Below are 27,775 nucleotides of genomic sequence, written 5' to 3'. Positions count from 1 at the left end.
TGTGTGTGTGTGTGTGTCACACATTGAATTTTAAAGTGTTGTACAGAGGGATTATCATTTCATAAGGCAGGAAATGAGAACATTTCTTTTAAGAAAATGTGAGAAATTATTTCGATCACAGGCCTAAAAAAGAACTTTAGTTCTATAGGTCTGAAGTTCAGGGAAGCTGGATGAACTATTTGGGGTACCATGAACTTACAAGACTGAGAGACAAAGTGGGTAAAGGGACAAAGTGGGTGAATTCTCTGTAAACCAGAGAATTTCAATACTTGTGACAAATTTCAGAGGATAGCGAGAGACAACCTAATTCTTCTGTTTATAAAAGGACAGTACAAAAGACAAGGAATCAAGGAATAAGCATTGTCAAAAGACAGGGCATAAGCCATCCTCCCTAAAAGCCTTTTGCTGAAAAGTAAAAGGATATTATCTGATCACAAAACTCACATCATGGGGAAAGACAGCATAGAAGGATGGAAAGGTGACTTTGATCATGATGCATTACATTCATAATCTACCTTGTGGAATTGAAACTCCTTTACACAACTACATAAAAATAAATAAACCCATAAACACACATTCTCGTGAGCCTGATACTGGTTGCTCACACCTATAATCTAGGTACTCAGGAGACTGAGATCTGAAGATTGAGGTTCAAAGCCTGCCTACGTCGACAAATCAAAGGGATGTATTAATTCTTATCAATCAGTAGAAAGCTAGAAATAGAGGTGTGGCTGCAGTGATAGAGCACCAGTATTGAGTGGGTATAGGGTAAGAAAGAGCACCAAGCTCTGAGTTCAAGCCCTAGTACTAACAATAACAACAACAACAAAACACACAAGGTGCTCTGACTTCAAGCCCCAATACTAACAACAAGGAAAAAACCCAAAAGCCCACTTATCTTCAAGAGTGGATTTTGCATCTCCCCACCAAAAGGTGTGCTTGGCCTTTGTCCCTTTGTGAAGAGTTGTTGTACGTCAGCCTAAGTGCCCATCAACAGATGAATGGATAAAAAAAGGTGCATGCTAATACAATGGAGTATTACTTCAGCCATAAATATGTATGAAATTATATGACATATGCAGGAAAATGAATTAAACTGGCTATCATCATGTTAAAGTAAGGCAGACAGAAAATATCACATATTTTTCTCCTATGTAGAATCTAGATTGATAAGTTCAATGAAAAGATAGGAACCTAATTGAGAGACCATTTTGTGGAGGAAGAATCAGATAAGTATGAAGTGGAGACAAGGGAAGGTGATGAGGGGACAATAGGATCAAAATGTTCTGTGTGTGTGTGTGTGTGTGTGTGTGTGTGTGTGTGTGTGTGTGTGTGTGTGTAGAAGTGTCATAATAAACCACATAATTTTGTACAACAACAGAAAAATATTGCATGAAGGAATATATGAGTATAGACATTCTATCTCCAGAAAAGAGATAATAAATGTAGCCAGGATACTGGTAGGAATGTATTTGTTCATGACAATGGAAATCAGCAGGGAAATGCCTCATGAAATGAAATTTTCCATACAATACAGCCATACGATGGCTACATACTAATAAGAACTTACCACAGAGCTATTTTTGTACTCACAACTATATTAGCATTGTACACAACAATCAAATCATGAATATAGCCTCAATGACCATCATCACAAGGATAAATAAACATAAAGATATTAAATACAGGGGCTGGGATAGTGGCTCAGTGGTAGAGCGCTTGCCTTGCATGCATGAGGCCCTAGATTCGATTCCTCAGTACCCGATAAGCAAAAAGAAAAAAGCCGGAAGTAGAGCTGTGGCTCAAGTGGTAGAGTGCTAGCTTTGAGCTGAAAAGCTGAGGGACAGCGCCCAGGCCCAGAGTCAGGCCCCACGACCAGATCCCCCCTTAAAGAAATATACTAAATACATTAGTATAACATACTTATAGACATTATATCAAATATTATATAGGCAACAGAGTATTACTTAGCCATAAACAGAGTAGAATTCTCTTCCTTTGCTAGAAAATAGATCGAATGAAAGGTTATCTTGTTAAATGAAATAATCTAGTCTCACAAAAGCAAATACTCTCTCACTATATAAATTAGAAAAAAAGAAAACAAAGGACAGTTTAAAAAGATCATGAAAGTAAAAAGAAGCATGGGAGCGTGGAACAGGGAGAGGGAAAGTGATAGGGTGAAGAGGAAGGGGTATAAATCAGAATAATGGATTAGATCAGCACTACTTACTAGACCCTATGGTGAAAATGAACAATACAACTTTTGAGTGGCAATGACAGAGCGAGGGAAGGGATAACAATCTTTAAAAACAAATACACTCTTTTTTTTGTCAGTTGTGGGGCTTGAACTCAGGGCTTGGCCACTGTCCCTGATCCTCTATGGCTCAAGGCTACTGTTCTACTACTTGAGCCATGATTCCTTTAAATTTTTGAGTGGATATTGGAGATAAGAGTCTTATAAGGACTTTTGTGCCTGGGCTGGCTTGGAATTATGATCCTAAGGCTGAGTAACTAGGATGCACCAGCACCCAGAGAGAAATGCACTCTTTTATATAACCCCTCTGTACATCATGTTCATGGTGACTCACCAGGTGCAGGTGACTCACACCTATAATCCTACCTACTCAGGAGGCTGAGATCTGAGGATCAAGGTTTAAAGCCAGCCCTGGCAGGAAAGTCCATGAGATACTTATCTCTAATTAACCACCAGAAATCCAGAGCGGTGCTATGGCTCAAGTTGTAGACCCATTTACCTTGAGCTGAAGAGCTCAGGGACAGTGCTCAGACCCAGACATCAAGCCCCATGACCAAAAATAAATACTAATCAAATAAATAATCAAATAAATAAAGCACAAAAAGGAGAATAATAGAGTGACAAAGAGGAGAGACAGAGAAAATGACAGGGTTAGAGACTGACTCAAGACCAGATGGAGAGGGAGAGGAAATGGAAGCAGGAGGTGAGGGGAAGAAGGGAAGGGGAAGTGCAGTAGGAGATGGTATGTGGTGGAAGAAGAGGATGGAAGAGAGATGGTAAAGCAAGAAACAATGGGAAAAGGGAAGAGATGAAAGAGAAGGAGAAGGAACAGAAAGACGAGAAAAAAAGCACTGATAGCCAGCCCAGTACCAGCACATACTCAGAAAAACACACAAAAAGGAAAAAGGAAAAGAAAGAACACTGAGACATTATGAAAATCAACAATATTTCCATCCCCACCCAGCCTCTTCACTGAACACTGCTCCTTAAGGACTTCGGGATTCCTTAGCTTCCTCCGCAAATCTCTCCTTCTGTATCACTGCCATCTCTGTCTATCAGCAAGCTGCCCATCCTTTGCCCAATGTGGCCTACATTGCTTCCCTCACCAGAAACCCATCTCATTCTTTGATCTGAGCTCTTCTCCTCAAATACCCCTGAGCTGGGCCATTGATTTGACGAGAGCTGTAGCCCATCTCCTCGTGAATTCCTCCTCAGTTGGCTTTGCTAGCTCAGCCTCCTGACCCCAGTGCACACATAGCAAAGACCAGGTGTGCCCAACTCCTCCCCATCACACCCTTGTCTCCCAAGGGTAGCATCAGCCCTCAGCAGTACCTCTGTGTGGAAAGTCTGATGCCTGTGGATGAATCAGCAAAATAATCCTGGGGCAAAGGGTCATATTCAGTCTTACCAAATTTCTCTATGTCCTAGGAAGGGTCCATCCACAGGTACCATTGTAACTCCATGGTTTCTCAGGTGTCTTGCTTCCTTCCAAGGCTTCTCTCCTCTAGTTGAATGGAAGAAAAAATGTTTTATTTTGTATACTTTGTAATGTCAGACATCACCTTTGCAAGTTTAGAGTGTTCTAATATTTGAAACTCAGTTTTCTCCCCACTGTGGTTCCATGAGGACAAAAATCATGCCCTACTAGTCTTCCATGAGACCTATAGGCTTCCCCTGGGAACTGCCAGGGGAAAGGAAGCACCATGCCCAAAGCCTGGTGCTCTGGGAAGGGGGTGTCAGCTGAGGGCCTCTCTGGGGACTCACAGGATCTCTACTAAGATCAGACACCTCTCAGGGCTGACCCCCTAGCACTGTGAAAATGTAATTCTCTACCTGTCCATTCTCCACTTGCAGCCCAAACCAACACCCTTTCCTTCCCCAAACATTTGTAAGTTGTCCCTCACACAAGTACACAAATTCCTTTGTAAAAACAAAGAAACCAACTGAAGGCTGAAGGCTCATGTGTGTAACCCTAATTATTTCACATGCTGACACTGAGAAGATTTCAGATAAAGCCAGCTTGGGCAGACTCCATGTCCAACGCAGTAGAAATATCAGACCTAGAGGTGTGACTCCACTGGGAGAATACTAGAGAGAAACATGCCCATGGCCAAGAGAGAGAAACTGAGGGAGGGAGAGAGAGGGATGGAGAAAGAGAACTCAAATGAACAGAGAGAATAACAGAGAAAAATACATACATACACACATACATAAAGACAGAGAAACAGATTCAGGAGAAAGGAGCTCGTTAGAAGGAATGGAAAATGGAGAAAAAATGATTAGAAGGAGGAGAGTAGGGGAAGTCAAGGAATGTGGGCATAAGAGAGATGACAGACAGTAGAAGGAGGCTGCAAGGAAAGGACACAGAGGGAAAGGAGACAGAAAGAGAAAAGAACAAACTTCAAGCCTTACTTCCAGCACACTCCCAAATGCATACACATGATAAACTAAAAGAAAGACAATAAAAAGTATGGAAAAATAATGGACATAACAGTACTTCCCTCCCCACCCACCCTTCACTGAAAACTGATTGGTGAGGAGTTCTGGATTCCTTACATTCCTGCTCTCAGCTCTCCTGCAGCATCAGTATCAACCCTGTCTTGCACCAGGTACCCATTATTTGGCCTATTTTGGCCCTTATTTTTTCTCTCACCAGAAACCCATCTCATTCTTTTCGAAGAGTTCTGTTCCACAAATACCCCTGAGCATTTCCACTGATCCACCAGGAACCCCAACCCTCCTTCTTGATGTTAATCTCATCAGTCTGCTCTGCAGTCTCAGCCTCCTGACCCAGTGTACACATATAAAACACCAAGTGTGTCCAACCCCTCCCCATCACACACTTGTCACCCAAAGGCAGCATCACTCCTCAGCACTGCCTCTGTGTGCAAATCTAATGCCCTGGCTGACCTAATACAAATATCCTAGTAGTGAAGGCTCATATTCAATCTTACTGAATTTCTGTTCTTGTGGGAAGCCAGCCATCCTACGCAGGGTCCATCCACAGGTGTGATCTATCCACAACCCCAGTCCATCCAGCCCCATCCATCCACATGCACAGTAGATCACCATGCTTCCTCAGTTGAACTGTTCCTTGACCACCTCTACCTGAAAGGAAGGGAATGTATTTTAATTCAAACACTCGGTCATTCCAAAATTGAACTCTTGATTTCAGAATGTTCAAATATTAAAACTTGGCTAAGTTAGATCTTTGGTTCTGTAAGGGGAAGAACTGGGCTCTGAATTCCTCTATGTGGCTTAGTCTTTAACTGGGAACTGCCAGGGGAAAGGAAGAACCATGCCCAAAGCCTGCTGTTTTGGGAAATGGGGAGTCATCTGTGGGCCTCTCTGGGGACTCATAGAATCTCTACTAAGACTCTAACACCTTTCAATGCACTTGTACAGTGCACAAGTTAACCTTCCTTGTCCATTTACACCAACCCACCATCCTCTTCCTCCCAAAACGATTTGTAAGGTAACCCTCACACAGTGGTTCCTCAGAAAAGTACACAAATCCCTTTCATATGAGAGAACGAAACCTTTGCCGTACCAGACTAACAAAGCCCAATGCATTCTCTGATGCTGTAGGCTCTTGCCTGTGATCTTACCTATCCCACAAATTGCCACCTAGAAGACTGCATTTACAGCAAGTCTGGGAAAATTAAGTAGAGAAATGCAAACCTGGAAGTGTGACTCAAGCAGTGAATCAGACATGACCATGAAAACTGAAAGAGAAAGAAAAAAAGGGAGAAAGACAGAGAGGGAGAAGGGGAGAGATAAGGAACACCAGAGAGCAGGAAGAGAAGGTGAGGGAATGAGAAGAGGGCATGAGAAGAGGGAATGAGAATGAGGGCATGAGAAGAATAAGAAGAGGGACAGGGGAAATAGAGTAGGAGTAGTTATGGGGGGCATAAAAACAAGGTTAAGAGAGAGGGCAGAAGGGGGAAGGTGAGAAAAGTGGAGAGAGTACAGAGAAGGAAAGGAAACAGAGCATAAGAAAAAAGCATGGATGTACCAGCACACACTCACAAACACATATACACAACAAACAAAACTGAAAAAATAAAAGAAAATGGATTGAGAAATCATGGAAATCAATGGTAATTCTCTCCCACCCCACTTCTTCACTGAAGAATGGTCCATGTGGAATTCAGGATTCCTCAGCTCCTGTCATTTCTCCTTTACATTTAGTGTCCACCCTGTCATTTCTCATGTACCCATCTTTTCCCTCTTGTGGCACTCATTGAATTTTTCACCAGAATCCCATTTTGTTCTTTCATGGGAGATCTGCTCTCCCCAAAGAGCCCTGAGCAGTACCACTGATCCACCAGGAGCCCCAGCCCTCCTCTTGCTGCTAAACTCATTAGTCTCCTCTGCAGGTTCAGCCTCCTGACCTATTGTACACATAGAAAAGGCCAGATTTTCCCAACTCCTCCCCATCAAACACTTGTTACCCAAAGGCAACATCAGTCCTCAGCACTGCCTCTGTGTGCAATTCTAAATGCCCTAGGTGAACCAATACAAATATTGTAGTGTGAAGGCTCATATTCAATCTTAACAATTTTTTTTCTTGTGGGAAGGCAGTCATCCCATGCAGGGTCCATCCATGGGTGTGGTCCATCCACAACCAAAGTCCATCCAGGCTATGTCCTTCCATAGGCCCCAGTTTATCTCTATAATTCCTCAGGTCTCCTGTTCCTTGATCACCTCTAGCTGAAAAGAGGGGAGTATGTTTTAATCACTTTGTGATTCCAAAAAAGTCATCCTTCCCTGTCCATTTACACCAACCCATCACTGCCTTCCTTCCACAACCATTTGTAAGGTGAACCATACACAGTTGTCCCTCACATAAATACACAAATACCCTTTCAAAATAGAGAAACCAACCTTTGCCACACCAGATTAACAAAGTCAATTGCATTCCCTGATGCTGTAGGCTCTTGTCTGTAATCCTACCTATCTCCCAAGTTGACAACTTGAAGACTGCATTTACAGCAAGGCTGGGAAGATACCATCTTCAAGTAACTAGAGAAATGCAAGCCTGGAAGCGTGACTCAAACAGAAGAGAACCAGACATATCCATGAAAACTGAGAGAAGAAAGAGAAAGACAGAGAAGGAGAAAGGGAAAGAGGGAGAGATGTGTAGAGAGAGAAGGAGTGAGGGAGGGGGAGGGAAAGAGAGTGAGACAGATTTAAGAGCAGGAAGAGAGGGAGAGGAAATGGTAGAGGGTAGGAGAACAAGTAGAGGGACAGGAGAAGTAGAATAGGAGTAGGTATGGGAGGAATGAAAACAAGGGAAGGGAGATGGCGGGGCAAGGCAGGGGGAAGGTGAGAAAAGTGGAGAGAGGACAGAGAAGGGAAAGGAAACAGCATAAGAATAAAAGCACTGAGATGTAGCAGCACACACTCACAAACACATACACACAACAAACATACAAAAGGAAAAAATTAAAGCCATCTTACAAATCAACAGTAATTCCTTCCCACCCACCTTCTTCACTGAAGAACGGCCCATGTGGAATTCAGGATTCCTCAGCTCCCTTCTTAACCTGCCTCCTGTCACTTCTCCTTTACATTTAGTGTCCACCCAGTCATTTACCCTGTACGCATCTTTTCCCTCATGGAGCCCTTATTTGGTCTCTCACCAGAATCCCATTTTGCTATTTCAGGGGAGATATGCACTCGAATAGCCCTGAGCTGGACCACTGATCCAACAGGAGCTCCCGTCCACCTCCTGCTGAAAATCTCATCAGTTTTCTCTACAGGCTCAGCCTCCTCACATCAGTGCACACATAGCAAAAGCCAGGTGTGCCCAAATCCTCTCTATCACACACTTGTCACCCAAGGGCAGACAGCAGGAGCTTGCACCAAACCTTCTCTGTGGAAATCTCATGGCCCTGGCTAAACCAATACAAATAACCCAGTGCTGGAAGGACATATCCAATCTTACCGAATTTTCCCTCACGTCCAGATGCAGTCATCTCAGGCAGGGTCCATCCACAGGCACCACTATATCTTCATACTTCCTTAGGTCTCTTGCTCATTCACAGGTTTCTCCACCTCTTGCTGACAAGGAGGAAAAGTATTTAATTCATACATTTTTGTCATTCAGAATGGGCTCTGGATGTTCAGAATGTTCTCAGACTTGAAACTCTGTTCTCCTAGCAAGATGATTCGCTAAGGAAAAAAATTGGGCTCTGGTATTCTTCCATGAGGCCTAAAGACCTCAAATAAGAACTGATCAAAGCCTGGTGTTCTGGAGAAGGGGGTGTCAGTGGGAGGACTCTGCGGATGCATAGGTTCTCTACAAAACCTCTGACTTCTCTCTGTGCTGACATACTTGCACCATGCACGTTTTTTTCTCCCTGTCCATTCTGCCCCAAAATCCATCAACCCTTTCCTTCCCCTACCATTTTCAAGCTGTCTCTTACACCTTGATGGACAGCCCTCAGATAAGTACCTAAATCCCTTTTCTCAATCAGAGAAACAAACCTGTGCAACACCAGGTTAACGAGGTCAGAAGCATTGCTGCTGATGGTGGATCATGCCTGTAATCATAGTTCTCCCAGAAGCTGATGCTCAGAAGATCACAGTTAAAGCCATCCTGGGCATACTCCATTTTCAATTAAGAAGAAAAATGTTGGCTTGGACTCAAGTGACTCAAGTGGTAGAGCACCAGCTATGAACATGCAAACTCAAAGAGAAAGATATAGAGGGGTAGGAGAGAAAAAGATTTGAGGCAGAGGAAGAGAGAGGAAACAGAACAAGAGAAGAGGGAAAGGGGAAGAAGAGGAGAAGATGAATGACCTGGAGGGAAGTTAGCTGGAAAAGGGGAGAGAGACAGGCAATGGAAAGAAAAAAGAGACAGCAAAGGAGACAGAGAAAGAGAAAATCACTGAGTTCAAGTGCCAGTACCAGCACACACTCACAAACACATGCATACAACAAACAAAAAGAAAGTAAATAAAACAAAAGGACTGAGACAAGATGGAAATCAACATTACTTCCCTGCCCACCCTCCTCTTCACTGAAGATGGTTCCATCCAGAGTACAAGAGTCCTTAGCTTCCTCCTCTCAGCTCTCCTTCAGCATCAATGTCAACACTGTCTATCACCAAGATGCCTGCTATATGACCACTCTGGCCTCACTGCTTCTCTCACCAGAAACCCATCTCATTCTTTGAGAAGAGTTCTGTTCCCTAAATACCCCTGAGCGGCGCCACTGGTCTACAAGGAGCCACAGCCTTCCTTCTGCAAATCTCATCATTATGCAGTGCAGGCTCAGCCCTCTGAGTCCAGTCCCCTCATAGCAAAGGCCTGCTGTGCCCAAGTCCTCCCCATCCCACATTGTCACCCAAGGGCAGCATGGGCCCTCAGCACTGACTCTCTGTGCAAATATAGTGCCCTGGCTGAACCAAAACAAACATCACAGTGATGAAGGCTCACATCCACTCTCACCGGATTTCTGTTCATGTGGGAAGGCAGTCAGCTCAGACAGGGTCCATCAACAGGCACCATTATATAGGCATGCTTTCTCAGGTCTCCTGTTCCTTCACCACCTCTAGGTGAAAGGAAGGGAATTTATTTTAATTCATTCACTTTGTGATTCCTAAAATGGAGATGTGACATTTAGAATAGTTGAATATTTGTGCTGGGAAGGTGGCTCAGTGGTAGAACGCTTGCCTTGCATGCATGAGGCCCTGGGTTCGATTCCTCAGCAAAAAGAAAAAAGCCGGAAGTGGTGCTGTGGCTCAAGTGGTGGAGCACTAGCCTTGAGCTGAAGAGCTGAGAGAAAGTGCCTAGGCCTGAGTTCAGGCCCCACGACCGGACCCCCCCCACAAAAAAAGAATAGTTGAATATTTGAACATCAGCTCCCCCAGCATGCCAGTTTCCTCAGCAGAAAAATTAGGGTCTACTCTTCCATGAGGCCTAGACACTTCCCCTTGGAACTGCCAGGGGAAAGGAAGCATCATGCCCACAACCTTGTGCTCTGGGGAAGCGGGTGTCAGCTGGGGGCCTCTCAGGAGACTCCCAGAATCTCTACCAAAATAGAACATTCAGCGCTGACCCTTTGTGCAGTGCACATGTCCCTTCCTCCCTGTCCATTTGCACACTATGCCACCACCCCCTTCCTTCCACAACCATTTGTAAGGTGTCCCTCGCACAGCTGTCCCTTACATAAGTACACAAATCCCTTTCATAATAACTGAGAAAACAACCTCTGCTACACCAAACTAACAAAGTCTAATGTGTTTGCCTGATGCTGGAGGCTTTTGCCTGTAATCCTAGCTATCCCACAAGTTCACCTGTAAGATTACAGATACAGCAATTCTAGGAAATTCCATCTTCAATTAACTAGAGAAATGAAAGCCGGGAGGTATGACTCAAGTGGTAGAGAACCAGCTATGACCATACAAACTGAAAGAGAGAAAGAGAGAGACAGAGAGAGGAGAGACAGAGAAACAAACATTGTCAGAGACTGATTCAAGAGCAGGAAGAGAGGGAGACCGAATGGAACAGGAAGATTTCAGGAGGAGGAAATAGGAAGAGAAGAGGAGAGGGAAGAATGAAAGGGGAAGAATACGAGGAATGTAAGAGGGAGAAAGAAAAGTAGGGAAGGTAGATGGAATGGGGTGGAGAGCTGAGAAGGGGAAGATAAGGAGAGAGAGTAAAGGAGACAGAGAGAAAAGCACTGAGTTCAAGTCCCAGAGCCAGTACAGGTGCACAGACACAAACACACAACAAACAAACATGGAGAGAAAAGAAAAAGCATTGAGAAATCAAGGAAATTCACAGTACTTCCCTCCCCACCCACCCTCTTCACTAAACACTGGTCCATGTGGAGTTCAGGATTCCTCAGTTCCTTTCCTGGCCATCCTCCTCTGAGTTGTAATACAGCATCAGTGTCAGTCCTGTCTTTCAATAAGGTGCCCATCCTTTACCCTCTTTTGGCCCTCCTTGGGCTGTCCTTTGGCCCCTCCTTTTGGCCCACCAGAATCCCATCTCATTCTTTGAGGGGAGATTTGCTTCCCAAATGGCCCTGAGCTGAATCTGATTTACCAGGAGCTCCAGCTCACTTCCTTCCACAAATGTCATGTGTGCTCTGCAGGTTCAGCCTATTGACTCAGAGCACAAATAGCAAAGGCCACGTGTGCCCAACTGCTCCCCATCACTCCCTTGTTAAACCCCCCCCCCCGGTAGCTGAGCCAACACATATAACGCAGTGGTCGAGGGCCACATCCAATCTTACCGAGTTTCTGCTCATGCTCAGAAACAGTCAGCCCAGCCAAGGTCCACCCACTAGCAAAGCCCACCCAGGCATCCATCCACAGGCACCACTGTATCTCCATACTTTCTCAGGAATCCTGCTCCTTCACAGGTTTCTTCACCTCTACCTTGAAGGAAGGGGTATCATTCTACTTCATATATTTTGCCAGTCTAACAGGAACTCTGGTTGTTCAGACTGTTCTCTTATTTGAAACACAGCTAACCCAACATTCTGGTTCCCCTTAAAGAAAATGGGGGCTCCTGGGGAGGGGGAGAAGTTGCAAATCAAACAACCTGTCTAGGTAATAGGGTCTCTTTGACTGTGAGCAAATAAACAAGTCTGAAATAAGGGATTCTTGGATGATGGTATTATGTTGGGATAATGATGAGGTTTAGATAGAAATCACACCCACAGAAAACTGCATTGAATAGGAGGAAAGTTGGGGCAGAAACCACTGACAGTGTATGGGGTGAATGGAGACAGGTCCCTCTCCATTCCCAGTGAAGATTTGCTCTTATGTTCCAACCCAGCCAGTGTACCTAGTGTGCTCAGGAGTTGTACCCTTTCACCTGAAGACTGCTGAAAGAGAAGCAGAGTCCAGGATGCCTCTTGCCCCTCAGATCCATGGGCTCCTATAGCATCAAGGGTCTCACTTTAAACCTAAATAAATGAACTAGAAAGTAAATAGGCAGACAAGCAACATACATAAAAGGTGAGATGATGACCTGCTGCAGCATTTGGGACAAAAGCATCTTTAGTGTTCAAGGGACAAATGTGAAAGGTTGTTCAATGAAGTGACAATACTCAAGTAAGGGATCGATGTGGAATTAGCCAGCTCAGAAAGTACAGGCAGCTTGAGATCACCTTTCAGCTTATCTTTTAGCATTGGAAAGCCAGTGCAGTGTCCTTTCTTGGGAAGGAATCCCAGCTGGAGAATCCCCTAGCACTTGTCACACAACCTGGCCATGCTGGCCAGAGACTTCTGCAGTGTGAACTTTCTGCATGACTCCTTCTCCTCCTGCAGCTCTTCAAATCCACACCTCTCAGATTTTCCACAACCCAGTTAGAGTCACCCTGAAAGTCTGAGTTTGGTGGTTTTCAATTGTGCTGTTTCAGAGTTCTGCACCACTTTCTCTGGGACAGCTTTACTTTCAATCTGTGGACATTACTTTGGGGCCTTCACACAGCAGCAGATTCTGCGAAATATGGTGACTATCCTGTTAGCCACCCTCCTCCAGCCCTGTCTAATATTCCACCTGGGGGCTGTGGCCTCCCCCTAAGGCTGCCCAGAGGGAAGGGCATTTTCCACTGAGTGTGAATGCTCCATTCTGTCAAGCAGCTAAAAGAATCCTGGCCCAACATTAAGCTGGAACTGTAGCTCTGCAGGGAGTAGAGAGGAAAGACAAGCAGACTGGCACTTCGGGTTTTATTGAGAGGTAACTGATCATCATCATTGTGTAACTGAAATTCTGAGGACAAGCTGAAGGCGTTATGTCCTGCAAAAAAGCTGGCTCTCCTTTGTGGAGGGAGAGTTGTGGTGGGATTGTCCTCAGGAGTTGTGCCAGATGGACTATCCAAAAGCATCAGTTTTGATTCCACAATTCTGGCATTCTCTTTTAAGTTTTCTTGGATGAGCAGGTAGGTGCCCATGGCTTCATTGAATTCTCTGTCCTGGATTGCCTTTTCAATGCCAGCTACATTGTACCCCATGTCACACATGACTCTGACAATGCGATCCAGCTTGCCAGGCAGTGGCTCATCAGGAAGCAGGCCAAATCCCACACCTAGAGCCAGCCATGGGTGTTCCATTATCTCCTCAATAGCAGGCCTCAGATTGAAGTCCACAGTCAGCAGTTTAGAAAGGAGATCTTGTCTCTTTGCAGATAGGTGAAGGGGAACAGTGTACTGGCCTCTAGGACTTGTAACCCTATGTCAGCCATATTACTCCCCTCAAATGGGAACTTTCTCATTGTCATCACATACAATAGCACGCCTAAGTCCCAAATGTCCACCTGGTACCCATCGAACATTTTGTGTAGGAACATTTGTGTAGGTCACCCTGTCACTCAGCCCAAATTCACTGACCTTGACATTGAGATTGGCATCCAATAGGATGTTGTTGGCCTTCAGGTCTAGGTGTGCAATTCCATTCTCATGAAGGTAGTCAACAGCACTCGTGATCTGTTTGAATAGCCTCCTGGCTTCAAACTCTAAAAGGTAGCTGGAGGAGGATTTTTTGATCCACCTCAAGAGATGACCCCGAGTGGCCAGCTCAGTGACAAGGTACACACAGTCTTCATTCTCCATCACCTGGAATAATCAGATGATGTGTGGGTGACGTACAGTTTTCACAAAGGCCACCTCATTTTCTATCTCATGGCTTTCCAGCTCTTTCTTTCAGAGAACTTTGACCACCACTGTGGTGTCTGTGAGGCGGTGATGGGCCAGATTGACATAGCCATAGCAGCCATAGTCGATGATCTCTGTCAAGTTGTACAGTGATCAACTCCTTCTTGGGGGAAGAGCTAAAGGAGACTTTGTTGTACATTACCATCTTTCAGCTGAGATGACAAGTGATCAAGCTTAACTATTACCTAAGATGATCTCAATGAAGTTGCCAACTAATAAATCTTACGAAAAGGTAAACTAACAAGTAAATACAACCCCCAGACTAGTAAATGAAATCCCCAAACCCAAACAAGACAAACACAACCCCCATACCCAAAGAAAGCAACCAAGTAGCTCTGACTTAGTCCAGCGGGTCACCAAGGAAAAGCTCCCAGTGCTGTAACTGACAGAGTTGGAGGGCAATTGCCTCTTATGTATCCTGCTGGGCATACCTCACAATGGCCTGTGACATCAGGAGGAACTGGACCAATCAGAAGTCAGGCCATTGACATCAGTGAGAAAATGGGCCAATCAGAGCCCAGGGCAAACCCACCGGCAGTTATGCACTTGGGCCAGGAGGATCATTGTCAAGGAATTCTGGGCCCATCCACAGATGCTTCTACTGCTACCATGGCAACCATGTGAGGACCACGAGGACATTGGCCAATGGCCCTTGTCCTACTTGGAGACTAGGCATTCTAGGATGGCCACGGTGGGGACATCTCTCAGTGGAGCCTATCCTTGGGCAGAAGTGAAAACACTGCCCTTTTCACTTAACATGGTCTATATCTAATTACAACCTACCCTGAGATTGGAGACTTTGTAATGACTCAACTCAGCTTCTAAATGAGAAGAGACCAGACACCCAGGATTAAATGATAGTTTTATCCAGATCTGTCATTCTCATTTCTGTTCCTAGTTTGTATGGTTTCCTGTGCTTCTTTGTAACTTTTTTTTCATGTTTTTTTTTCAATCTTTATTTGTCCCTCACAGGTCAGAAAAAAAGTAATTTGCTTTTATATCTTTAGTACAGTTGTGTCAAATTTTAATATAACTGTTCTAATAAAAACCATATATGAAATATAAGTATCTCAGAAGCAGACTCCGATTTTATGGACCTGAAGTTTATTCTACTTGAGAGGTCATTTATTCATACATATAAATATATGTATATATGTATACATACATACATACATATATATATGTATGTATGTATATATATATATATATATATATATATATATATATATATATATATATATATATATATATAGGTCATGGAGCTTGAACTCTGGACCTGGGCGCTGTCCCTCAGTTCTTCAGCTATGGGTTAGCACACTACCACTTGAGCCACAGTGCCACTTGTAGTTTTTTGGTGGTTTATTGGAGATAAGTATCTAATGGACTTTCATGTCTGGACATTCTTTCAATTGCTATCCTCAAATCTCAGTCTCTTGAGTAGCTAGGATTGCAGGCATGACCTAGCACTGGCAAGATATCTCACAGGTTTTTTTTTTTATTATGAAAATATTGTACAGAGTGGTTACAATTACATGGGCAAGATAATGAGTACATTTCTTATCAAGCATTGTAGCCTTTGTTTCCCCTTCCCATCCCTTCTCATCCTCCATCCCTGCTCATCCTCCCTCCCACCCCCCCCCCCCGGCACCAAAGTTGTCAAGTTCGTTTTGGACACAACTACTTGTATATCTCATTGTTGCAATGGTTCCACCTGTATCCCTAGTTAAATGATTTGTTTTTCCCCTTCACCTCTACAAATTATACCAACATCAAATACAGTGAAAGCAGGGGTTATACTGTGGGGGAGGGACATACAAAGCAACAAAGAAATCATCTTATAAATGTGTTAGAAACAATTGCATGAAAGAAAAAAAATTGAATACATATCTTAGGGTTCATTTCCCTAACATCACCTTATCTGACCTTTTCTGCTTGACTCAGACATATACTAGATATTGCAAATAAGGGAAACCATGGGACCTATGTTTCTTTGGGCCTGGTTTATTTCACTTAATATAATTTTTTCCAAGCCTTTCCATTCCCTAACAAATGGGGCAATGCCATTCTTTCTGATGGAGGCATAGAATTCCATTGTGTATATATATATACACAACATTTTCTTGATCCATTCATCTACTGAGGGGCATTTGGGTTGGTTCCATATCTTAGCTATAGTAAATGATTCTGCAATAAACATAGTCGCGCTGGTAGCTTTAGTGTGGTCTTGTTTGTAAACATTTGGGTAAATGCCCAAAAGTGGGATTGCTGGGTCATAGGGGAGCTCTATGTGGAGTCTTTTGAGGAACCTCCATACTGCTTTCCAAACTGGTTGAACAAGTTTACACTCCCACCAACAATGCAATAAGGTTCCATTCTGTCCTCATCCCCTCCAGCATCTGTTGTTATTAGAGTTCTTGATTTTAGCCATTCTAACTGGGGAGAGGTGGTATCTCAATGTTGTTTTGATTTGCATTTCTGTTATGGCTAGGGAGGTTGAGCATTTCTTCATGTGTCTATTGGCCATCCTTCTTTCTTCTTCAGAGAAGTTTCTCTGTAAGTCTTTAGTCCACTTATTTATTGGGCAGTTGTTTCTTTGAAGATTTGTTGTTGGGGGATTTAATTTTTTGAGTTCCAGGTATATTCTAGATATGAGACCCTTGTCTGTTGTATGGCTATTAAAGATCTTCGCCCAATCGGTGGGCTTTCTATTGATCTTGCTAGCTATGTCCTTTGCCTTGCAGAAGCTCTGCAACTTTATGCAATCCCATTTGTCCAACCTTTCTTTGATTTGTTGTGTTTCAGAGTCTCTATTCAGAAAATTTCGGCCTGAGCCAAGGAGACCTAGGGTTTCTCCTATTCCATCCTGTAATGTTTTCAGAGTGTCTGCTTTGCCTTCGAGGTCTTTGATCCATTTGTAGTTGATTCTGGTGCAAGGTAATATATAAGGATCTAGCTTTAGTTTTCTACAAGTTGTTAGCTAATTTTGCCAGCACCATTTACTGAAGAGGCTGTCTTTCTTCCATTCTATTGTTTTAGCTTCCTTATCGAAGATTAGATGGCTATAGGTCTGTAGGTTCATTTCTGGGTTTTCAATTCTATTCCATTGGTCCTGAGGTCTGTTCTTATGCCAATACCAAGCTGTTTTGATTACTATGGCTTTATAGTAGAGTTTGAAATTTGGTATTGATATTCTTCCAGCAGTGTTCTTTCCGTTGAGGAGCATTTTTGCTATTCGGGGTCTCTTATTGTTCCATATGAATTTTTGGATTGCCTCTTCTATTTCCTTGAAGAATGAGGTTGGAATTTTGATAGGTATCGCATTGAATTTGTAGATAGCCTTGGGAAGTATTGCCATTTTCACGATGTTAATCTTTCCAATCCAGGAGCATGGGAGTTTTTCCCATTTTCTAAGTTCTGTTTTGATTTCCTTTTTCAAGATTTTAAAGTTTTCATCATAGAGGTCCTTCACTTCTTTGGTTTAGTTAATTCCTAGGTATTTTATTTTTTGTGGGGCTATTACAAATGGAGTTACTTTCCTAAATTCAGCCACACTTTTCTTTGGCATACTTTTTGTTGGCATACAGAAAAGCCATTGATTTTGGGGGGTTAACTTTATACCCTTGACAGGTAATTTCTTACTGCTTTTTGCCTGTAGTTAAGTTTGACAGAGGATATGGAAAACAACTTTTATGACTTCAGTGGTAAAAATAAATGTTCTGTAAGTCATACAGAGCAGGATTCTGGACAGCTAGCATAAAATGTTGCATACTGAATTTATATAAATAATTTTTAAACTACAGAGATTTTATACTAATATATACTAAAAATATTTTCTCAGAAAAAATTGACAATGCTAGTAATAATCTTAACCCACTTGTCATGTTTCTGGAGAGCAGGTTTAAGAACACTGAAAAAAATATTGCATCTTGACATGCTCAAAGCAATGAACAGCAAGTAAATAACAATCAAAACTATGAGGTACTGGTTTTAAAAATTAAATTATTCATACGGTGAAGATAACAGAAATATTTTTTTAAATCCTAAAGAAAATCTACTTTTGTCTCTACAATGCCTTTAATGAAAGCCTGTAGTTGCACATAACATAAAAATTCTCACAAAGGTTGTATAATTTATTTGCATTTCCTTTATAATGACCATGATTAAATCTGAACTATTGTAAGCAAACCACCATCTGGAACCACATCGAATCAAGATTCTATTTTCCATGATGACCGATCAAGGAAAACTTATGCAGTTGTCTACTTTGCAATATTGTGTAGCAATGTGATTAGATAATCATTCAGAGCCATGAACCAGGCTAACTGGAACATAAACAAATACACAGTATGAAACTTGGAAATGTTTCAGTAGTTTGTTAGATCCTCTTGACTCAAATCACTCAAGCTCTTTGTAAAACAAGATTGAAACTTGGTGTCAAGTGTTTCTTAAGTCTATGCTAAAAGAGGGGTATGGAAAAATAGGAAAGTAAGACATTTTATAGGCATGTTATAGGGTCATAGGAGCACTTCAGGAAGAGAAAAAATAGCAACATAGGAAATAACCTGCAAACTAAATTCTTCAATAGCCATTGATCTATATTATTGCATCAACATCATCATTGTGAATTGGGCTCACCTCATCCAAAAATAGACTCTGTTGAGGAGTAAAGTCTTCAAGCTGAGATATCAAAGGAGAATTTTACAATAAAATATTTAAGGTAGTATTAATAGAGAAAATTTAGGCAGCTAGATGAAGGTAAAAAAATGCGTTGATGGAAATTATCCTGCAACAGACCAAAAAAGCTTTATAAAAGCAAGGAATACTCTAAAGCCACTGTCTTCCAAGTCCTCAGAAGCAACCAGCCTTACTTGGTGACCTCTTGACCTTGAACTTGTAGTCTCTGGACAGAGACGGTAATTTTTTTTGTTGTTAAAACATCTGATTTCTGGTTCTCTGTTATAGATATCCAAAACCTTAACAGACTAAAAATTATGCACTAAATCTATCTCAATAAACAATTTGAACTATTTGTCTTTTTAGACTCTGGGCACATATGCAGTATATAAAAGGACTAGGAAAAATATCATCAACCCTCAGTGAACTATTAGGAAAAAAAGAACTCAATTAACTTCATATTACTGCCCTCTTAAATGTCATGAGAATGCTAAAGACAACAGGAAAGAGGAAAGACTATAGCCAGACACAAATGGATCTTCACGGTAATCCTAGCTACTTAGGAGGCTGAGATCTGAAGATTGGAGCTTAAAGCCAGCCTGAGCAAGTCCATGAAACTCTTTATTTCCAATCAACCACCAAAACCCAGAAGTGGAGCTGTAACTCAAATGGTAGGTAGAGGGCCAGCTTTGGGGGAAAACATGGCTGCTAAGGGATAGTACCTAGGCCTTGAGTTCAGCCCCAGTACTAGCATTAAAAAAAAGAAGAAAAAGATAGTAGTATTTATTTATGGTACCATAAAGAATCGTTCACAGCAAACATGGAAAGTTGTTCAGACAACCATTTTCAAGTAATGTAGAGGATGATATGGTTGGTAAAAAGCAACAAGGACTAGATGTGAAAGAATGCTGAATGGCATGAATGAGTAGTAATTATTAGCAATTAATTGGTGGCCATGATACAAAGTCTTTAAGGGGAAAAGTGAACTCAACTACATAGTACTGTCAATAGCAGTACTTCTAAAAACTGACTTGAGTGAGAAATGAAAATAGCAAACAATAATATAAAGCATTAAAAGGTTGGGAAGTAGAAGTATGGCTCAATTTTTACAGCATCAGCCTCAACAGAAAAAGCTCAGCAAACATGCTTATAAAGCCCAGTACCAGCATCAGAAAATAAATCCAAATCAACACTTAGATTGAGGTGTTTATAACAATGTTCCTGGTGAGTGGTATTAATACAAGTCTAAGTTTTGAAATAAATATGTTATTATATATGAAAGTCTTTTTTTGTCAGTCATTGAACTTGCACTCTGGACCTGAGTGTCCCTGAGCTCTTCAGCTCAAGGCAAGCACTCTACCATTTGAGCCACAGTGCCACTTCCAACAGAAGTCTTTAAAAATGGATTCTACCTGGGTGATACTAGAAACTCACTCTGATTACTATACAAAGGTAATCGACATCATTTTTGGAGAGTGGTTTGAACACTTAAATACCTGCTTATCTGAAACCACTATCTCTAAGTTATCACTGGATAGACATAGCTTCATTTTTTTTCTTGTTACTCAAGATAATTTTATCTTCAGTATATGTATCTGTACTATCCAAGGAACTTTAAAATAGATATAACTGTAGGTACATTTAAATATTCATTTATATTTAAATGCACCACTCTGTTTGATATGCCACAGATAACCTTACTGTCTACAGAAATCTCTTGGCATTGAGCCTTGGCTTCTTTTTATTGCCATATATTTGTTTATGCTTATGCTTGGATGCTCTAATGAGATTATAAATCCCTTGAGGACTATGGATTATATCATTGCTTTATCTGTTCTTTGCAAATGGTATAGTATCCTGAAGAGTTATGATTAATATTCTTAAGGAAGAAAAGATGAAATTACTTTCCTGTTACCATAAGATGCCTGTTTATTCCACCTTCCCCAATCTGGTTTTTTTTTTTTTTTACAAATATACGCTTGCCTTATAAATGATTGTAAGAAATCTCTAAGTGCTCAGGTCTGATGTTATTTTTTAGCATGAGAGGTAGAGACTTTTTTAAAATTTAATATTATGTTATTATAAGGGTGATATCAGAGGGGTTACAGTTACATAAACAAGGTAATAAGGACATTTCTTGTCAAACATTGTTACACCCAACATTGTTTTATGTTTAACATAAATTAAATTCCATTTGTTATTTTGAAAAAAATGTTTTACATTGCATCATATATGAAAAGCAGATATAATCTACTAATAAAATAGATGTATTGAATAGAATTTAGATCGAATAATCTATACCTGCACCTTACGCACTGAACTATCCACCCAACTACCAAAGCTGAAGTGTAATTTTTTCTTATGGCACTTTCTAAAAAATGATTTCAGAGAATGATAGAAAGCAATGTGGTGTGAGTCTATTTTTCTGTTGCATTACAGGTTAATCATAGTGTAGTAATAGCACAAGCTATTTTGAAGGGTGGCATGCTCACTAGACAGAGATACTAATCATGTCTTGAGTCTCTTAAAAACCTGCGCACTACCCATCCTTAAGCACACACATATACCTTTGTTCAGCACTAAAAGCAAATATCTGTAATGTTAAAATTATGTCTTTGGAATGATTAACCTTGATTTTTGCACACTTTTAGCTCCCCCTTTCTTCCCTTTCTTAGGATCTGTTCTGACCTTGCTGAAGGAGTTCTATATGCTATTTCTTTGCAGTAGTTTTGGGGGAAAAGTAGTGAGATTTTCATAAGGAAATCTCTGACACCTGTCAAGCTGGTTCTCACACATTTTCTATGTTCCAGTCTCAACATTTCAAACACTTCAGTGCTTCTTACATCTCAAGAATATGTGAGTATGCAGAAACACTCCAACAGTGCTAAACTTAAACAGAATCATTTATGAATGCCATCTTGGCACTAACTAGTAAATTAATTACAAATTCATATTCTCTTTTGGTTTGTCCTCAGGTTAAATTTGATGCCATATTTCCAATTTTTATTTCTGAAAGGAAAGTTCAATTTCTTGTTCTATGCTAATGTATTCATTTCTCAAAACTGACTTTATATTGAATATCTTTTAAAAAATAATCCATATCAGTAAACTACAGCTGAGCAAGTTAAATAAGATAAAATTGATTGGAACACAGATCTGTAGACTTTAAAAAAATATATACACTAACTTTCAGTAAGAGTGACTTTAAAGAATACTTTGATCTCTATATAAAGGTTCTGAAATGTATAACCAGTGAGGCCGGTTTCTTTTCAGTACATTTCAGGGCTTTAAATATTTATACTTTGATCTAAACTTTATGGATAGGAATTTATCAAGACAAACTAGAGACAAGTACAATGATCAAGTCTAAAAATAGTCAATAAAATATTTTATGGTTTTATGGTAACTTCTAATTATGAGTAAATAATTATAATAGGCATGACAATACTATACACTATGATCATGTTTTAAAATAAAATAAAATACCATTAACATTCCTTAAAATAAATAAATGTAAAAATATGGACAACACAAAAAAATAAAAAAGAGGAAGGAGAAGGAAGGAAAGAAGGAAGGAAGGAAGGAAGGAGGGAAGGAGGGAAAGAGGGAAGGAGGGAAGGAAGCAAAAAAGGAAGGAAGAAAGAGAGGAAAGAGAGAGGAAAAGGAAGAGAAGGGAGGAGAAGAGAAAGGAGAGGAAAGAAAAGGTTAAAGTTTAGATGTGTCTTGAAACTAATCAAAATACTAATAACATTGCTGTATGAATTTACTCACCCTTTCATTTAACAAATATAATATCAGCACAATTATTTTATTTTCTGGTCTAATATTGTAGTTTTATTAGTCTACATATTGTTTCTTTTGGCAAGATAGAACCTAAATACCATGGCTAATGATAGAATATAAGGAACCTGTGTTAGTTGACCTGAATACTTAACATTTTCTATTTTCCTTTTAGTGTTTAAATCTAGAATTTACATTTTCTGATTAGGATTCAAACATGTAAAGGGTAATACCTCTCTGTCAAAAACATGCAAGATGTTGCATTGCTTGAAACATTTTACTACTCATACCCATACACTCTGTTGCTCTAAACACACAAACTACCATGTATGTGTTCATAGCTCTGAAATGGAGCTGGTGGCAGACAGCACTGGAAGCAGAATCTAGTTCAGTCATCCACATTCAGTAATGCATTCCTTTTTTTTTTTTTTGGTGTCAGTGGTGGGGCTTGAAATCTGGGCTTGGGTGCTGTCCCTCAGCTTTTCAGCTCAAGGCGAGCACTTTACCACTTGAGCTGCAGCAACACCTCCAGCTTTTTCTGCTTATGGAATCAAACCGAGGGCCTCTTGAATGCAAGGCAAGCACTCTACCACTGAGCCATCTTCCCAGCCCATGTATTCTATTTTTAGAAAGTCTTCTGCAGTGAATTTTCCCTTAAAAGTATACTACCTAAACCGAATATGTGTACACCTTTGAAGACTCTTCATGATAGGCCAACTTGTTAGGTTTTGTTTTTTTTAATGTTCCCGTTAAGCCTGATATCTTTGAACAAATTTTCAAATTCATCTTGTATTACAGTACCTCCTAAGCTTCAGCTACAAATCCATACTTTGTAAACCCAGTTTTTCACAATTTACGAATGAAATTGCCAATGACATTTTAATAATTGGTTCAGGTCTCTAGGTTTTTTAATGACAAACATTTCACAAGTCTAATGCCTCTGAGCAGCTGTCTATAAGAAGTTAACTTTTCTGCACTGGGACTATCTATCATTTGGGATACTGGACATCAAGTTCTAGAGCTTAATTGTTGTTTTGTACTTTTTATGGTCTGTAGTTTTTTAGCCTACTCAAAAAGATATATTTCAGCTAGCCAAAACTCTCCTTTTCGATACCCACTTCTCATTATCCTTATTTCTAAAATCTCAGATATGCTGATTAGGCAGCCCTTGTCCCAGGTCATTTTGTACATAAAGATACCACTTCTTTCCCACTTTTGCCCTCTTCTCAGTACTACATAAATACTGTACTATTTAGGTTTAAAATGCTCTCTCTGATAAGAGAAAATAGGGCCAGAATAATTTCAAGATGCAAGCTATTGATAACACTTTGTAGTAAACTTATTCAACCACTTTGGAAAGTAGTATGGAGATTCCTGAAAACACTCCACATAGAGCTCCCCTATGACCCAGCAATCCCACTTTTGGACATTTACACAAATGATCGCAAACAAGACCCTACTATAGCTATCAGCACAACTATGTTTATTGCAGCATTATTTACCATAGCTAAGATATGGAACCAACCCAGATGCCCCCCAGTAGATGAATGGATCAAGAAAATGTGGTATGTATACCCAATGGAATTCTATGCCTCCATCACAAAGAATGACATTGCCCCATTTGTTAGGAAATGGAAAAACTTGGAAAAAATATTATTAAGTGAAGTAAGCCAAGCCCAAAGAAACATAAGTCCCATGGTTTCCCTTATTTGCAATTACTAGTATATATCTGAGACAAGCAGAAAAGGTCAGATAAGTTGATGTTAGGCGAAATGAACCCCAAGATAAGGATTCAAATGTTTTTTCTTTCTTGAGATTGTTTCTAACATAGTTATAATTTCTTTGTTGCTTTGTATGTCCCTTCCACAAGGTATAATCCCTGTTTTCACTGTATTTGATGTTGGTATAATTTGTGGAGGGGAACGGAAAAACCAAATTGTTTAAATAGGGATACAGGTGGACCCATTGCAACAATGAGATGTACAAGACATTATGTCAAAAACGAACTTCACAACTTTGGTGGGGAGGCTGGGGAGATGGGGAGGGATGGGAAGGGGAAACAAAGAAGGAGGCAACAATGCTTGATAAGAAATGCACTCATTACCTTGTAACCTTTGTAACCCCTCTGTACAGTGTTTTCACAATAAATTTTAAAAAAGAAATCAAAAGTCTGATAAACACTTTCTTCTCTTCCAGTAGAATCCTCTCTCCATTTAAAGAACAAAATAAAAAAGGAGACCAAAGACAATGATCTCTTTCTTGAGACTTAGAGAAAAGTCAGAACTTTCATTAGGAAGTAATAAGGATCATTATATGGCAGTGTCCTTGGCTTTCATCTGAGGAATTTTTTAAAATGTCTTAACATTTATGGGACTTAAGAAACATGTCATTCTTTGTAGTTCATATAGAAACATTTGCTTATCTAAAAAAGAAGCCCAAGTTGGAGGTTGGAGGAGGGGGGAAAGAAGCCTCAGAAGTTAGAAACTTTGGTTTATGTAAATGGTGAAAAATAACCCAGAAAATCTGTGACTCCAGACACAAATGAAGAGAAATGACAAAGGTATCAAGGCAAAGAAAGCACAAGATATTTCATTGGTGGCCACAGCCCTCATTCAAAATGTGAGCACTAGGTAAGTCCCTCCATCTAGACTTCTAGACTTCATTACTAAAGGAAGTTGGTACCAAAGTTCTTAACATTTTAGTTCGATGTTTTGAAAAAAAGAAGTTTTCTAAATTAGTTCTTCCAAATGTCTGTAGATCTAAAAATATTCAAAGAAATTGGCATGAACACTGAATTAGAAGAAAAGAATTTGTCTGTTTTCTAGCTTCCAAAATTAACTTGGAAATGAAATTAGGAAACAGAGGATGGAATGCACACACATACACACACACACAGACAGCTGGTAGCTATTACATAATGTGGACAATTCTTGAAGAAAGAATAAATAAGCCAAATAATCATCATATCTGTCTTTTAATTATTTTAATTAATTAAATTAAGTCCAATTGATTTAATTAAAGGTACGATTCTCTTGGATTTGTTAGCCTAAAGTGGATTTGTACCATGATCCTCCGCACTGAGCCTCCTCATTGGCTTGGATTATAGGCATGAACTACAGGTGCCCCAGTGTCATATTTGCATTTTATTTTATTTTTTGGTCAGTCATTGGGCTTGAACTCTGGGCCTGAGTGCTGTCCCTCGGCTCTTCAGCTCAAGGCGAGAGCTCTACCACTTGAGCTGCAGTGCCACTTCTGATTTTCTGGTGGTTTATCACAGATAAGAGTTTCATGGACTTTCTTGCCCGGGCTGGCTTTGAATCACGATCCTCAGATGTTAGCCTCCTGAGTAGCTAGGATTACAGGCGTGAGCCACCGGCACTCAGCTTATATCTTCATTATTTTACATTTATGAAAGTAAATGGTCATATTTGGAATAGCTTAATTTTAGCTTGTTTTTGCATATTTTAATTCAGTCACTTGAATATCTGAAATGCAAAGTTTGGGTTTGATTCCTCAGCCCACATAAGCAGAAAAAGCTTGAAGTGGCGCTATGGCTCAAGTGGTAGAGCACTCCCTTTGAGCTGAAGAGCTGAGGGACAGAGCCCAGGCCCAGAGTTCAGCCCCCAGGACTGCCCCCCCAATAAAAAAAACCTTTTACTTAAAGTAGAACTTTCAAAGATAAACATACTATAAAAGGCATTTTACTTCATATTAGATGCAAAATGCATCTACAGTAATACTAAAATTCTCCAGTCTCTGAACATTGCCTCTTCTCTATACATATTTTTTTTAACTAGAAGCTTATTTTTGTTTGTGTTATTTGGTACTGGGTCTAATATTTGCTGATTGTATTTGCTTGGGTATCATTCTACCATTTGAGCCATGCTTCTGGCCTGGTTTTATTTTAGATGAGAGGCACAGTACCTCTGACTTTTCATCACTAAAGCTGGCCTTGAACTGTTAGCATCCAGATCTCAGATTGCTGGGTAGCTAGGATTGCAGGAATGAGTCCATAGCTCTTGGCTTTAGATGCTTCTTTTTAAGGTAATATTATTTTTTCTTACTTATTATGCACTAATTTATGTAATAATTAAATTATGTAATTATCGATTTTAAATTCAAGGGTCATAGGTAGATGCAAGGATCTCATAGACTCCAGGCAATCATACCCCTGAATCTGAAAGAAGTGGACAAAGTTTAGAAAGGACTCTTTGAAGGGGAAGATGAAGAGATCCTTGAGTCTTGATCCTTATGAGTGAGAACTGTCTGCTCAGCCTGTGAGTCAACAACATGCTCTTACCTTGTAACTCACTTGATGGTTTATATCTGTAATTCCTAATCTAGGCTGTTGGCTACTAAGAGGCAAAGTTCTTTTTTCCATATTTATGTTTTATTGATTTCTGTATCAGACAGAGAAACTTACCACAACTGCTTATTCACCAAAACAAGACATTACAGAAAGGAGATGCAGAAACAGAAACATCCAGCTGCATCTTGCAAAAGTCTTTTGTAAGAAATTTGCAAAGATGGGAAACAAAACCACTCTTCTAATTTATTTGTTTTTGTCTTTGTAAATATGGTTATATTTTGTAAAATAAGTTCTTTCCATATTTCATATTAAATTTTACTCTCATTGTTAATTAAGTTTCATAAATTTAACAATAGATCATTAATAAATTAGGGATTATTGTCATTTAAGTGGATAAATGAAAGTTAAATAAAAGTGGATAAATGAAAGTTAAATAAAAGTGGATAAATGAAAGTTAAATAAAAATTAATTCCTAATATGATAAATATTTGTACATATTATTCAGAAAACAAAATCTATTTTGGGGAATCAATCTTCAGAATTTTAGACGGTCAGATCAAAAATGGGCAAGAACTTCCTCAAATGAAGCAAATTTGATCAGGAGATAATAATGCCATGTATCTTGGTACAATTTTTTCAGTGGTTTTGCTAAAATAAAGTACAAAGACTAGGCCAGAGACATGCCTAAAGAACCTTTCTTTCTGGTTGGCATAATTTGAAGTAGAAAAGATCTGAGTATTGAGTAGCTCAAGCTTATTATCTTAACTGCCCAGGAATCTGAGGTACATAGGATCAGTCCAGCAAAAAGCTGGACTGGTGGAATGGTTCAGCTATGAGAGTGCCAGAAAATCAAACAAACTGGAGTGAGAATGCACTACCTGCAAATTAATAAAAAATGAAACAAGAAATTCTCATCTCAGAGTGAGTAGCATTGATTAAGTATGTTTAGCACTTAGTATGGAGCACATTCTATCATATACTGCAAATCACTTGTAGAACACAGAGTGAAGCAGAACTCTTCTGGTTATTATAATTGACATTTATACTAACAATATCTAGTAACTAAACAGGGACAGGAGCAA

The 27,775-nt window shown here is 40.2% G+C and overlaps 2 long non-coding RNA genes across 2 annotated transcripts; both read right to left on the bottom strand.

Moving 5' to 3' along the window:
• Positions 1 to 1,138: 1,138 nt before the first annotated feature.
• LOC138830197 (uncharacterized) lies at positions 1,139 to 9,421 on the bottom strand. Its single transcript, XR_011372912.1, has 4 exons — positions 8,747 to 9,421; positions 8,205 to 8,320; positions 5,209 to 5,362; positions 1,139 to 3,758 (listed from the first exon to the last, which is right to left on the bottom strand). It is a non-coding gene; the product is annotated as an uncharacterized lncRNA (long non-coding RNA).
• A 1,027-nt stretch (positions 9,422 to 10,448) lies between these two features.
• On the bottom strand, positions 10,449 to 14,325 carry LOC138830196 (uncharacterized). The gene is made up of 3 exons (XR_011372911.1): positions 14,243 to 14,325; positions 13,607 to 13,831; positions 10,449 to 10,894 (listed from the first exon to the last, which is right to left on the bottom strand). It is a non-coding gene; the product is annotated as an uncharacterized lncRNA (long non-coding RNA).
• Between the last annotated feature and the right edge of the window lie 13,450 nt (positions 14,326 to 27,775).

This window comes from Dipodomys merriami, unplaced genomic scaffold (genome assembly GCF_024711535.1).
Source record: "Dipodomys merriami isolate MVZ:Mamm:240054 unplaced genomic scaffold, mDipMer1.0.p SCAF_1852, whole genome shotgun sequence".
NCBI classification, from domain to species: Eukaryota; Metazoa; Chordata; class Mammalia; order Rodentia; family Heteromyidae; genus Dipodomys; species Dipodomys merriami.
Note: the sequence above shows the minus strand (reverse complement) of the source record. Positions and strands in the feature narration are given on the sequence as shown.